The sequence below is a fragment of the Pinus tabuliformis genome, chromosome 6 (assembly GCF_031772625.1).
Source record: "Pinus tabuliformis cultivar Carrire ecotype Pingquan chromosome 6, CPIR1, whole genome shotgun sequence".
Lineage (NCBI taxonomy): Eukaryota > Viridiplantae > Streptophyta > Pinopsida > Pinales > Pinaceae > Pinus > Pinus tabuliformis.
In genome coordinates, this window is record NC_142292.1 from 1,448,286,927 (window position 1) to 1,448,303,546 (window position 16,620).

Here is a 16,620-nt window from a genome sequence, read left to right on the forward strand (position 1 = left end):
TGAATTTGATGAATTACAGGTATTACTATAATACAAAAAAGATTGTCCTATGTTAATATTGTGGAGCCACGCTTGACAATGAACACCATTCCTTTGTTGTTGAATGATTCCAATTAGATTCAACCACTACTCCAGATAATCAATATTGGCTCTGTTTCCTCATCGAAAACTACATTCTCACACTTCCACATTACTCTCTCTAATGGAACGCATCAATACAAGGCTCTTAGTACCATCTGCATATAGTCCACAAGTTGCATCTAAAGAAATTTGTGGCTAGATTTTAGGTTCATGCTTCCCGTTGACACTTTCCATTAAAACATACTACTTTATTGGTGTCGAGAACTTTCAAACAATACTGATTAGTTCAAAAGAAATTCAATATGACTCTACATGCAAGGAGGCACTCAAGGACATTCAAGCAATTTCCACTTCAAAATGACCTGTTAGTTATTGCCTTTGAATTTTTTTTCATGGTTGCAACGAACACTATTTTTTTGTACTTAAATTAATATTTATCCATAGCTCATTGTTATATAGTATTGTAAATTACGTTGATGTTGTCGTGCTACACACTTTCTCTGAAAATAATCTTTTTCAACTATTCCAAAATATGTATGTTTACCACTTCACAATTTACATAATATAGATATGAACATTTGTAGAAACTTCAATTCATTATTTTTCCTTTATTGTTTATATGGATATACATTGACTACTTGCTTGTTTATCTATTCATGCTATCATTCAATAGTGTTAAATTTTTTTTGTAAAACTTACTTATCTTGTTGTTCTCCTATCAATGATTGACGCCACAATAATGTATATTTTGGAAATACTCTTAATTAATATTTCCAACATATGTATGCTTAACCATTCAAATTTTACATAACCTATATATCAGCATCTGCAACAATGTCAAATCATTCTTACACCCTTCTTTACGTGTCTATGAATTGCATGTTTGTCCTTTTACCTTTTCTTGCTATCGTTCAACGATGTTCAAATAAAAAAGATGGAATTCTAAGACTTGTAAGGTAAAAGCATGTTAATTTGTATCACCTTTTCGCTTTTTGTGGCAAAGAAGTTTTATAAAAATAAATGGAGTTGGAATTTTTATTCTTAAATTTACAAAATCATAAAAAATTATGTGGTGGTAAAAGAAGGCAAAACATGTCAATTTAAATTCAATTTCATGTCATATTTTTTCTAAAATTTAATATATATTTTTTATCTAATTTATTCATTTTCTTTAAAAGATATCATTAATATTTTACATAAATTTTTAAGTAGTGACAAAACGACGACCCCCCATTTCTCTATTGATTTATGTTTTATAATTCCAATTTCTTTAAGAGATGTGTTGTAAACATTCTAAAGATTGCTAAACCAATTTAAAAATAAAAAGTAAGCATATTTTTTAATTATTATTAAAATACTAGTAAAAATGATCATCTTTTCGTATATATAAAACCGTGACCCAAAAAACTACCCTTTCAAGTTTATAAAATCAATTTTTTTTAATAGAAATTTGAAAATAACATATAACAAAATGTTAAAATTATTTTTTGAAAATTTTTAAAATATATTTTAAATTTTTTATAATAAAATTTTTAATTATGATTATAATAACATATTTTATATTATTCAAAATATAATATATGAAATTATTTGTTTAGAAATTCTAATTATATTTTTGTATATATTTTTAAGGAGTTTTAGCATTTAATTTAACTTTAGATAAAGTTATTTATATTTTGTGAGTGATTAACCATAGTTTTTACGAATATTTACTATCATTTGACTTATTTGCAAATTTAGTATTTACTTTTTATAACATTATTTATATTTTATAAACTCATTAAATAGGTTTACTATAGCTTTTACCAAAATTTATTGTGAGTTAGCTTTGTTACAAATTTAGCATTTATTTTTTGTAATTAACAAGTATGAAACTCAACTCATTTAATTGATATTTTTATATTATTTTTTTTTCTTTTTTCATTTCAGTACTTTTTGGCTTTTGCCATATAATGAGACACATTAAATTTTATACATTCTCTATGCATGCAAAACTCATTTATGGTTCAATCTAAGTTTCTTATGTATCCAAACTAACAATAATTATTTCTACCTGTTTAGATATACAAGAAACAGTCAAAATGCGGATAAAATTGAACGACGATGTCTTCTTTATGCACAAAACAAGGATACAATCAATGCACATCAACGAATTCTTTATTAAAACCATAAAACCCCTACTACTTCTAGTACATCCCTTCCCATCTCAGGCACTCTACCTACTATACAAACCAACCCACCTCACCTTCATCAAAACCAATATAACCTCCCCTTAACGATGAACATCATCACTTTCGACAAAGGATAGATAAACTCTCTACCATGCATGTTTTCACAATATGCAAAGAATCATACCGAGGAATGAAAACAAGGATTTTACATGGTAGCCTTTCTTTCTTTCTTTGTGCATCATCTAAATCTACCAATTGTTTTTCTCATGTGAACAACATGGACCCTGCCTAACAACCATATGCCCTTCAAATCTTAACACAAGTTGAGGAAATGCTCATTGCACGTGTGAACCCCATTCTACAAGTCACTCATGCCCGTGGTGTTCAAGACAAATATAGTGGCCATACAACTATTTTCCCTCAAGACATCACTACTATTGCCAAATACTTACCTCGAATGGCTTCTGAATTACACATCCTCATTGTGAAAAGGCATAGTCCATCTGAAAAGTCTTATGAATTCTTTGTTAGCAAATTACGTGTACTTGTAGCAAAGGATGTCCAATTCAGCTCATCTGCAATTTATTCTCTACCAAATCACCCTACAAATATTTCTTCTCTTCTTCATAATGTAATCACCTCCTCTTTTGTACCCTGTCAAACCAATGTTGATTCTACTTACGATCCTGATTTCATGCTAACTCCATAAGAAATCCAACCTTCTTCTTTCATTCCAATACTTCCAAATTCATGTACTAAACTTGAACACATTTGTGCCTATTTTCACTTGACCCATTCAAATTCAACAAGCTCAGTTCGTTGGCCTCTAATATCTTTAACAACTATGAACGAATACAACAAAAAGTGCCTCTTTTCCATGACATTCCCCACAGTCTTTCTTACAGGCATTCCCATGATAATGCAACCAAGAATTACCAAACTTGAGATGCATGAATATGCTTTGCACTTGTTGCACTCCCATGATAACTGATTTGGCCAACATCAAAGATTCCACTAATACATTTATAGCATTCTAATGCGCCATCCTATCCAAGCAAATTCTACTACTTTTATGAATAAATACATTGAGAACAACTTGCCAACAATTGTTCCAGATCTATGAAAATGTCTCTATGACTTACATGATGAAAATTTCCCTAGCAAGTGATGCTATTCGGTTCAAGCTTGCGAGGAATGCGATCTTTCTGGAACAAGCAGCTACGTGAACTAACTAACATGATCACAGAAAATGGAAGCTCGACATTATTCTTCACTCTTAGTGCAGCCAATACCAAATGGCATGAATTGCACATGATCATGCCTACCAATGTTCCCTCTAGTTTAGACAACCACTTCCAATGGAGAGTTCAAAACATAACTAAAACCCCATATCTAACATCCCAGTATATGCATTGCAAATTTACAATTTTCCTCGAAGAAGTCCTGAAAAAAGGCCTCCATGCAATAGATTATTGGTGCAAGTATTTTTTAATGTCCATTTTTCTCTGCATTAATTTATACAATGCAAATATGTTTGAGGCAACTTTTACTTTCATATTATATTATAATACGAATGGAAACATAGATAATCTGCCCACATATATGGCTTCCTTTGGTTACAAAATGCAACAAGTATGGACACTATTGACTGGAACAATGAATTAGAAGTTGTTGATGCTCAGAAATATTTTGATCATTATGTAACTTCCCGAAATTCGTGACAGTCCCAACACCACAATCTTGTGCTTCACCAATCAACAATTCATAACCCATGTCTTCTTGAAACCACATCAATATTAAGGTCAACCCAGTCTGAAAACTATGAACAGCTTGTCAACTGTGTTCAATGTCACACAAACTGTCATGAATCTTCTTGTCTTTGTAAGAAAGACAATGTTCTTAGTTGTCGGTATGGAGTATCATGGGAGTTAAACTCCATATCTTCACTTTTTGTTGACAATAAAGGTTGGAAAACCTACATCCCTACTCACAATGATGATAGATTGAATATCCACAATGTCGATCTACTTTCTATTTGGAGAGAAAAAGTTAATTGTCAACCAGTTCTATCTCACCATGATGTGTTAAAATATATTTCAAAGTATGCAACAAAATCATAAACAAGATCTGAGAGCTATTGGTAAATCCTATCACGTCTTTCACTAAGTGCTACTCTAGAAGCACCTACTGTTATTTTCATCTGGAAACTCCTGACAGAAACCATTGTAGATAGAGCCATTGGGGCACGAGATATATTCCATATGTTACAAAAACTACCCTTCTCTCTCTGTGCAATCGTACATTTGTTTCTTTGAATGTTAACAAAACTTTTTTTAAACGTGTTTCTCAAGATATTGAGAATCCCCTTTCAACGCCAAACTTTATCCTTTCATAAATGAATAAACTTATTTCATTGGAATCATTTCCCCTCCTTGAAGTTGCACACTCTTGGTCATTTTCTGCTCATCAAAAATAAAACCAATGGAAACACATATTCCCTCCAATGATTATACATATCTTGCCACAATACATTCCATTCCTTCCTCTAATGATCCTTCTTATGCCACTTTTTGTCGAAGTGAAATACTATTGTATTTCCCTTTTCACACACTCTCGAATGACATTGGTTCAACTGATGCAAAAATAATTACACACTGGGAACAAAAGAAAGAGACATATACACCATGGAATTTCCATCAAGAAATTGAAAAATCACAAACCCCACATACTAAAGATCAATCTACTTCCAACCACCCTACTGAATTCATGCAAATTAATGAATGGAAAACTCTCTCTCAACTTTACCGAGGTTACAATATTGAAATTGATGACCTCGAAATGATTGGCTATCATGACTTCGATGCTAACCTCAATGGTCACATACTTCTATCCCTCTCCACTTCCAAGATATTTCCATAAATTCCATTGAACTCAGTCGCTCAAATATTCAAAACCAACATCATCCTTTTTCCAACCTCCCCCGAGATCACACATTATCTCCTACCCAAATCAATTCTTTTACCATTATTTTTTCTCACTTCTAAACCCCTTCACAAAAACCCCATGTAGAATCATGATACAAGGGACAAGTGGGACAAAAAACTCATTTAATTAAATGTTTGCAACACGCGTTTATGGAAACCTCACCAACAAAAAAACCCTTTGTTGTTAATTGTAGTCACCAAAGTTACAACCTTCAACATAAATTACCTCACAATCAAATCTTCCCTTTCTATTCCTATCCAATCAATGCATTCTCTTGAAGGACAAACGCTCTTACACTTGAAAGAGCAGCTCAGTCATGTAGAGTACATCCTCATTGATGAAGTGAGCTTCATTGGTCCAAAAATTATTTTTCGCATTGACGATAGCTTGAGAGAGGCATTCCCCCTTCATCAGAATGCACCATTCAACAATTGCTCCATTATCCTATTTATGCCAGCTGCCACCTGTGAAATACATCCATCTATACGCTAGCACTACATTTTGGCTCAGCCTTGACACATTCATAACACTTTCAACTGTTTTTGGCCAATAAGGGGCTAACCCTTCCCAAGTTTCTTTCCGCCAAATCCTCACAAAACTCAGAAATGGAATATATACTCTTGAAGATTGGAAATGCCTAATGTCAAGGACAAATTCCTTTCTTACACATGATGAGACAAACATTTCAAGACTCCATGCCTATATGCAATGAACAACTGAGTTGCCTTGCATAATAAAAGAATCCTTAAAACATTTAACATCCCAGTAACACTTTCCTCTGCAAACAATAGAGGCAACAAAATTCTACTACAAAAGAAGATGAACATTTGGATGTAAAGGTGCTCTTATGTAATGAACAAAAAGTTATACTCGTCAACAAATTGTTCGTAAATGCAGGCCTTGTCAAGGGTGCACATGGGAAAGTCATTTCAATATTTTATTCACCTGACTCAAAGGCCCCAAAATTTTCATCCTTCCTAGTCACTGACTTCAATCAATACAAAGGAATACAGTGGGTCATTTCACACCCAACATATGTACCCATTTCCCCCATCACAAGGGGTGCACGGTGGTAGATACCATTTCGAATTCCATGGGATTTAACGATACATAAGTCACAACGAATGACCTTAGACAAAGCAATAGTAGAGATTGGCACCAAATAACGCCAATGTTTAACGTTCACTGCAATTTCAAGATTGCGATCATTGACAGACATTCAAATCAATTCATCATTTCCATTCTCACGCATCACACACATGCATGAGAATCCCTATCTAAAATTTAGACAAAAAAAGGAATCACTGCTCGCATCAAAATATGTGTAGGAGAATACACTCTATCCATCTATACAACATGTCTTCCAAATTTACCCACATGGTAAACACCACCTGCTACTTGACCAAATTTCACATATACTTGCTTGCTATTACACTAAACCTCATATTGTTTTATACTTATTTAAAAAAATGTCTATTTTACTTTATTTATAAAAAATAATTGTTTTCAGCAAACATGTCCATTATCACTTACTATTTTTCGTTTTTAATGGCCAACAAGTATGGATACAAACTATTTACATGTGCTAGATCAATATTGCTGAGAAATTCAACAATAGGAAGTTACCTTACAACATATTCAAATGAGGATCCTGCCCTGACAATCATTTCTTCTTAATCATTTGCATCTAACTATAAATTCTTATGGAAGAAAAGAAAAACACTGAAGAAAACAATTCACATCCATGAAAGGGATGCACATAAGAAAATGAAGACTCAGTTGCAGGAACAACTTTCACAGTTTGGCACCAGGATAAACATTAGTTGGTGTTGTTGATGACATGCCTCATTATGTATATATGATTATTTTCTCACTATCAATTAAATCTATTTGCCATAAAATACTTTTATTGTATATATGTTTAGTTATTAACTTCCAAACACGTCTCTATGTATACACCATATGCAAAATTTCAAACAAGACATTGAATAGCATGCACAATATTGTTGCCACTTTTATGATACTGCTCATCAACATTGTATATGATTCAACTTTCATTTATTGACTGTTATATATAAATACTTGTTAGTGTTGTTACTTTCAATTATATCACTTTACAGTACGATTATTCTTATTAAGTACATGATTTGAGTGTGTAACGTACATTGGATAGCATGTACAATATTTTTGCTACTTTTATGATACTGCTCCTATTCAAAACTTATTTTTTTTAGTAACTGGAATGTGTTTTCTAATTTAATTAATGACATTTGATTTGAATGCCATGGTTTCATATGATGCTATAATTGGGCGTAAAGGGAATTTTCTTCCATGGAGAGATTGTAGTGCTATTTTGTTATCTCTTTATTTGATTTAATTGGTGACACATGATTTGAGTGCCATGGTTCCATATGATGCTATACTTGGGCTTAAAGGGAATTTTCTTTCCATGCAGAGAATGTAATGCTATTTTATTATCTCTTTGTCATTGAATCTCATTGGAATTAAATGATATGCTCAATTAATTCAACGCCCAACTTTGTTTATTTTGTTTCATTGTGGTTTTACGAAGGAAAATGGAATAGTATGGGAAGACTAAGTTGGATTCTTCAAATTAATTTATATGCATGTTTACAAGCCAATATTCTTTGGCTAATCATTTTGAAGCCTATAATCTTCCAAAAATAATAATGAAAATTGAATAGTATGGGAAGACTAAGTTGGATTCTTCAAATTAATTTACAGGGATGTTTACATGCCAATTTTGTTAGACTAATCATTTTGAAGCCTATAATCTTCCAAATCTAATAATATATCTCATCTAAGATTTCCATGATTCAAATTTGGACCTGAGATTAATTATCTCTACAAAAAAGAGATATCTTTCCTCATAGTTCTTAAAATAAATAAATTTATACTTAATGAACTCAAACTTCTTTTTAGGCTTTACCAACATAAGAATTATGTAATATACAATTCATATCTACAAATGCATTCCATTTAAACAAACCTATCAACGTCTCTTTGCACGTTTTGGGGTAATGTATCTTTACACAGAAGGTGTTCCTTTTTAAAACTGGTAAGGTTAAGCATTGTCTACCTTTTTCATCTTCATTTGACATCTATCCATCTATTGTTTTTCCTATTAATTGACATCTGTTCAAAATTTGATTGGAATAAAAAAACTAATTCTTTGGTTCAGCTCCAAAGGACGATGGATGCATTCAAAACTTTTTATCCGATCCAACTATAACTCTCACGGTTTCACCAAGGGCAGCTCACTAGCTTCCACCGTCGAGAGAGAAACAACGAGCTCTAACTATCCTCGGCATGCGAGGCATGAAGTAAGCTGGGCCCGAAATCATCCCTCAACAACGAAAAACAACTAAAGAGAACAATAGAGAAGGCCATTGAAAAGGTGATGTCATCCTTGCCGCTCCACTATCACTTAGATGAGACCCTTACGGTTTCTAATTTAGAGGAACTTCAATCCTCTCGGAAAGTGATTTGATGATGGCTGGATATTCTTCTTTGAATGAAACGGGCGCCTATGAGATAGCAAATCCATATAATGAAATCAAGAAATTCAGAAATGCATATGTCAAAACAACGAAGTTGTTGACATGAAAATTTTCAAAACTGAACACAATAATAAGAGCAATAATAGTAGTAATGAACAGTTATATGTTCTAGAAGTTCTCCTAACGACTTTCAGGCCATCTTTAGTTGAATGCCGAGCAAACTTAGAACTCAGTTATGCTCGGTAAAGAAATTTCGGTAGAGATACATTAATCAAAGTGTTTGTATTAACAATTTAAGGATAAGTACGCATCGTAATTTTAATAACAAGTGTGACATAGTAATTTGATTTAATTAATTCACAGGTAATAATAATAACAAGTGTGACATAGTAATTTGATTTAATTAATTCACAAGTAATAATTTTAAATTTTTGTACTTATAATTTAGTTTATTAAAATATAATTTATATTTTTATATATATAAATTTTTTAAAACTGTATAAATATATTCTATTTTTAAAATTGTGTCCATGTTTTAGAATTTTAACATTTACATCATTAATCTTTAAGTTTGCATTCAAAAGGAACGAAGCACATGGCTAAGGATTGGTCAATCTCAATAAAATTAGGAATATAGATGATTAAAATTTAAAGAAATATAAACAATTTTGTGATTACATATATGAAAAATCATATTATTATTCGTACTTTATTAAGTACATATCACCACATGTGTTCTTAAATTTATTTGTAATATTTACAATTTTAAAATGATGTATATTGTTTGAATTTATTTTATATAAAATATAATGAATTTCTCATGTTTCATTTAATTATGATTTTATGATTATGATGGGGTACTTTTCTTATTTTTTTTTCGGAAAGTTTATAAATATAATGAATGTACAATATCTTAATTTTTTATTTTTATTTTTAAACATAGAGTTATAGATAAATAAAAATATCGAATTTTATATTTTTGTTGTGAATGAACATTTAATTGAATAAGTTGAAAATAAATTATTAAAAAGAATATTAGAATTTTACAAAATTACAAAATTCATTTTTCATAAAAATGTAATTTTCATTTTTCATAAAAATGTAGTTAATATGGTCCCGAAACAAACAACACTACTCATTTAAATACACTGGAAAAAATGTTCCAAAAAGAACAAATCCTTGATTCTAACCCATGCGAGTAATGCGAAATGTTTCTTCATTAAGAGTTTAATATTTCTTTTGAATGTGAATGTTTTTCATAAAATGTTGTCATTTCTTTAAGGAATACAGAAAAATGTCTCCTACCATCACTCACAAATGACTTAAATTTAATATTTATAGCTTCCATAATCAAGAATCCAAGCCAATAGGCAAAAACTAATACCATCATATCTTTCTCAAGGGAACTTTACAAGATCTACTTACGATTAATTGTACCTTTAACTCTGAATGTTATTCCCCAAAATCTATCACTTCCCCAACAAATAGAGAAAAATTTCCCCTTCCATCACTTACAGATGCCTTAAATATAATATTTTAGCATCCATCATCATGAATCCAAGCTGACTAGGTACAATAGAATCCCAGCACTTCCTTCTCAAGAGCAGTGCACACAATCTATTTATTGTTCATTTTGCAGGCATGATATCCTTGTGTATCATCCATTTCTTTGATGCCTTTAAGGATTTAAGCACAACCACTCCCTTTATGCTTGAACTTTCTACCTCACGAGTAAATAAACCCACCATTAGATATAAATTCTGAGGGTGATTGATTTAGGTGAAGGAAAACAAAATAGGAACGAAAACCATTTGTAAATGGGCGGAATCCCTAGCTTCATTGACCTGGATGGTCACGAAAAAAATTAAGCTCCAACATTTACAATCTAAAAGAGACAATTCCAAATGGAGCTCTTTGAAAAAAGGTCAATAATAGGCTCTTCATTGTGTATGCATGAGCTATTCCACAAGCAACCACTAAAGTAGAAGGTTGCTCTTTTTAATCCAACAAATTTTGTATTTTTCTTGTAATAAAGACATTAGCCTAATTTCTTCCCAAGTCTTCTATTCCTTTCTTTTACCTTTACATCCTCAGAAAGAATTGCTAGTAATATTTTTATTCTATTTATGTTTTAAAATATTAATAATACTAATTTTAAATTAAATAATAATTTTAAAAAATTATTTACAATATTGATAAACAATTAATATATTAATTAATAATAAAGTAATTTTAGCTTTAAAACTATAAATTATTGCGTGGTACTCAAATGACAACTCTACAATAATGAATACATGGAATTTGTGTTACTAGTTGAATATGGTCTTAACACTCCGAAGCTTAACTATGATTTCATGATTTTTTATTTTGATCAAAATTGTTGGTAATATAAGTTTTATGGAATTATTATATTTTGGTATTTAAAATATTTTTTAAAAATATAAATATATTTCAGATTATAAAAAATTTAAAACATAATTTATATAGATCTAATAATTTAAGTTTAATATTTCAATATTTTAAATTAAAAAATTGTGAGAGGTTTTATGTTAAGGTATTTCATGGTGTAAATGTTACTGGTTAGAAACTATATGAGAAAAAAGTTAAACTGGGTACTATTCCCTAATGATTTTGATAGTTTAAATGTCCTTGAAATGTGGAACATTTTAACTACACATCCATTCGATATAAATGTAACTCATAACTATGACATTTTGTTAATCTTTGCTCATTTTGCCTTTTTCCTTTTTTTCACATAGTAGGAAAACTAATCATAGCCTAGTTGTCAAACACTCAAAAAAGACAATCATCACTTTCTAGTATACAACAATATAGAATGGCTCATTACCATTATTGAAGGAAAACAATAACAAAAATGTCAAATGTTAGTCTTTCACTTATATTAAATGCATCGAATGTTAATCTTTCACTCATATTCAATGCCTCCAAATCTTGAGCAATTTCCCTATTTTATTATGTCCCAAAAAAAATTCAAAATTAAAAAATAATAATTAAAAAAAAATTTAAATTTGTATTCAAAGATCTTCATCTTTTGCCATTATTAAACCCGTTCATCATATAATAATGATCTTTTGTCATTATTAAACCCGTTCATCATATACTATTTTTTTTTTGTTATAGAAAGTGAATTCGAAACGAACATTAAGGAAATGTTATTCAATTAAGTTATCGTTTTAAATTTCATCATAAAGACAATGGACTAATTCAAGTTGGGTCTCTCTTCAAAAATGTTACATTAGAATTTTAAAATGTTTTATTATGAATTTGAGTTTTAAAGAAACATATTTTAAAAATGTGACGTCAAATTCTTTCTTTAAAGCATACCCTTGATTTAAATCCTTGCTTCTCTTTTACGGTTTGCAAAGAACAATTATGTAATCTATTGTCTCCTCTATGATTACGCAATCCGAGATCATGTACGCAACGCCATTGCTCAAAATTTTGGTTATTTAAATTATAAAAAAATATAGTGTGACTAAATTATATTAGAGTTGTGGAGCTATTTTATTTTCGTTTTTTAATTATCAATCGTTTCCACGCTGACAGCGTCAAATATGTATAATTTTATGTCGAATATGATTTAGTAGGAATGTTTTTTTATGGCACTGGTGGAGGTAGTATTTGTGTTACATGGAATTGATTCTGATTGACTTTTGACTTCTGTTAATATAATTTCTCAACCTATGAATTCAATTCGCATCAGTATTACTATGGTTGATTCTCACTGTTATTATTATAATTTCTGTACCCATCGATTCAATTTTGATCATCATTATTAGAAATATGAAACATAACCTCTCAGTTCTGACCACTATGACTTAAGTCGCTAGACCTAACAAACACAGTCCTTCACAAAACACACCATGTTTTTGTAACCATGGTCACCAATGCCCTGAAACAAAACACTTAAATTCATCAAATTAAACATATGTTGTGACTATTTCTCTCTTTATATCAGAGCATTAAATTTTGGGCTTTTTATGGGTTTCTATGGCCACTTTTGTTTCTGGGTCTTTAGGATAGATTTCAATACTTTGAAAAGGAGGTGATCTCAATACTTTGAAAAGGAGGTGATGCTTATATTAGGGCAAAATGCTGTTTATTTTTTTTCTCAATATTTAATCTTTTATACAGTTTAAATCGATTAAAACTCGAAAACAGATTGGTTTCACATGGTGGTGAAATGAATCTTTAATTAAAACCATAGCTACCAAGTTCAAATTCGAATTAGATACAATACTATAAAAATTGGGATAAAAAAAATTCAATTCCTAACAAATTTGACACTATTCATCTTAAACACACACACACCCACACACATATATAAGTAACTTAAATACTTAGTCTTCATTTTCTTCCCATTTATTTTGAAATTTAAATAATTTTATTCAATATAATATACAAAACTCAAAAATATATCCATATTTAGTTTCTGATTTTATTTTAAAATCTTTTGTATAGTTAAGACATTTAAAAATTAAATATTTAAAACTTACTTTTATAAAATTCCTTTTAACATAAATATATATTAAAAAATCAATTACTTTTTAGTCAACATTAAAATTTTCATTCCTTATTATCTCAACTTTTTAAACCATCAAAGGAAACACTAAAATTTTGAAATCAGAAAATTTCAGGTTGCCATTGGTTTCCATTTTACCTCTTATCTTGCTTTTTAAGCGATTAGAGGAAACACTAAAATTTTGAAATCTAGGAAAATTTCAGCTTGCGATTAGTTTCCATTTTACCTGTTATTTTGTCTCCATTGACATATATTCTGTGTAAATTTTAAAATCTGGGTAAATTTCAGTTACCATCAGTTTCCATTTTACATTATACATTAGTTTCCATTTTACCTGCTATCTAGACAAAAATTAGACTTGACATGAAAAAGAAGGAGTTACAGCTCACAGGTGAGTACTGCACATGGAGACTTCACTGAAGCAAAGAGAACTCTCTTTGTACACTCTACTTACATCAAATGAGCAATTACATTATTAAGTACATTACTAGAACTTAGGAAGTTGCAACCGAACTCCTAAAATCTAGGAACAAATCCTAAACCAAGGAGATACGTTACAACTTGTGTAACCATTTCTCCATTAATTCAAAATAATATTAATTATTTTCAACTTCCCCCCTTAATGGAGAAAGGATTATCCTGAACTCCTAGCATCCCTCTAAACAATTCAAGCTTTACACGCCTAAGAGGCTTAGTAAACATATCAGCCACGTTATCACAAGTTTTACAATATTCAACACATATCTCTTTTGACAGTAGTTTCTCTCGATGAAGCAGAGCTACAGTGCTCTGCTTTTTACTACTCCATGCTATGACCCCGGATCCAATGCTGAATGTGTAACCTGTGATAGATCTTCGATCATCCAAGTTACCTGCCCAATTGGAATCTAAAAAAACTGCTATAATAACATCAGAAGTGTCAATGTACAAAATGCAATAATTACTAGTACCACTAAGATACCTCAACACACTTTTTGCTGCAACCCAGTGACTTTCGAGTGGTTTTGACATGAACTAGCTCAACACACTAACAGAATATGCCAAATCTGGTCTAGTTGTAGTCAGATATATCAAGTTGCCAACTAGCTGTCTATACATGGTTGCATCCACCTCTTTAGTACCGTCGTCACTGCTCAACTTTAATTTCTGTTGTAATGGTGTTGCTGCTGATCTGCACTGCTCTATTATGAGCCTTTCAAGCAAGCTTCTGGCATACTTCCCTTGAGTGAGAAAGATTTGTCCAGAGCCTTTCCATCTCATACACTTGTGACATCTGATTTTTTTGATCACATTGTTAGCATTCCTTGTTACAATCATATCATCTACATACAAAGAAATCAAAATAATTTGCCTCTATTTATTAAACTTGGTATATAGATTTGGATCACTCAATCTCCTATGAAAGCCATGCTATACAAAAAATGAGTCAATTTTTTCATACCACAACGTGGGTGCCTGTTTTAAACCATAAAGTACCTTTTTCAATTTACACACAAGATGTTCCTTCCCCTTTTTCACAAAACCTTCAGGCTGTACTAAATAAATTTCTTCCTTCAAGTCACCATTCAGAATTGCAGACTTAATATCTAGCTGGTGTAGCTACCATTTTTGTTTTTTTGCTAAGGAAATTAGCATTCTAATGGTGTTTAATTTGGCTACAGGAGCAAAGGTGTCATCAAAATCTATTCCGTCTTGATGTGAGTAACCCTTTGCTACCAGTCTAGCTTTAAGTTTCTCTATACTCCCATCTGCATTTATTTTTGGTTTATATAGCCATTTGCATCCTATGGGGGTTTTACCTTCAAGCAACTCAACCAAATCCCAACTATGGTTTCTACTTATTGATTCTATTTCCTCATACATTGCAACTCTCCATGCATCAGATTTACTTGCTTCTTCATAATTTGCAAGTTCTACAATGTTTAAAAGCTTTGATATTAATGCATAGTCTTTCAATTTAGAAGGTAATCGAGTATTCCTACTTGATCTCCTTGGTAGGGGACTTACCTCAAATCTATCTATTTCAGCCTTTTCCGGGCTTGCATTATTGATTACATTTCCTGTTACTTCTTCTTCTTGTTTTTGCTCCTGCTCTTCATCTTCCTCACTGTTTTCTTCCATTAGCAATGGAATGTGCCAATCACTGTTAGAGTCATCGTTTCCTTCTTCAACCTATTATAGTTCTAACATTGTAAATTCCCCAGGATTCCCAAGATTGGAAGGACCAACATGTTCGCCCTCCATAAGTCACATAAGGCCTTCAACCAGATCAGAAACGAACTGGAAGCTCCATGTCTATTTCCCATTTCCATAGACTGTCAAAGGCTCCTTGTGCAAAGCTTGAGCAACAAAATTACTTGCAACCCGACCATCATCACGACAGATTCGCGGACTGTATGTATTGAAAATTCGATCAATCCGAACCTCAACATTTTCCCCAACACGCTTGGTAAGTCTGAGTATGTTCAAGATTCCCACATCATTAGTTTTGATAGCCTTCATAGGATTGTGTTTGTAATGCATAGGGGAAACGAGGCAAGCCAAATGGTAGATCTGATCAACCTCCAATAATAAGGATTCCACAACATCATGCCTTATCTGTTCAAACCTTTGATTGCCAAAATGATGCAAAACATTCCCCTTCCTTCCTGTGAAGAAATTTATCGACAACAATAACACTGTCGCCTCTTGCCATGAGCCTGTTAAGTAGATGAATGCCAACAAATCCAACTCCACCCGTCACGACAACTCGCAGGGACTTTCTCTTCAAACCTAGGGGCACTTTAGCCCCCAAATTCACCATCGAACCTGAATGATACTGAGCAAACCGAGAGATAAGAGTCTCATAAACAATCTGATGAGGTTTGTCGGGCACAAACCTTCCATTTTCATTAACATTAGAAGCCAAAAAACTAGGTTGAAGGATAAAGAAATTCGATGCGATGGCGATTCCTATCAAAATAAACAACATCCACTGCTCCCTGAGAAAATAATCTACTGGCCTGATAATAAACCACATCTTTTCTGGCTTAAGATAGTACTCATCACTGTTATTCATATTGAACTGATAAAATTTATGATCCTTTGATGAATAAGTCTTCAATGAGCACCACCGGGCAAATCCGATCCATTGCCACCGAACAGATCATGAGCTCCAATGCGCCACCACTGGGCAAATCCGATCTGCTGCCACCGAACAGATCAGGAACTCTAATACGCCACCACTGGGTGAGTCTGATCTACTGCCACCGAGTAGATTAGGGACTCCAATGCGCCACCACCGGGCAAGTTCGATCTGCTGCCACCGAGTAGATCAGGA

The 16,620-nt window shown here is 31.9% G+C and overlaps 1 pseudogene; it reads right to left on the reverse strand.

Annotated features, from left to right (window-relative positions):
• Positions 1 to 15,476: 15,476 nt before the first annotated feature.
• LOC149264064 (UDP-glucuronic acid decarboxylase 2 pseudogene) lies at positions 15,477 to 16,359 on the reverse strand (annotated as a pseudogene).
• Positions 16,360 to 16,620: the final 261 nt, after the last annotated feature.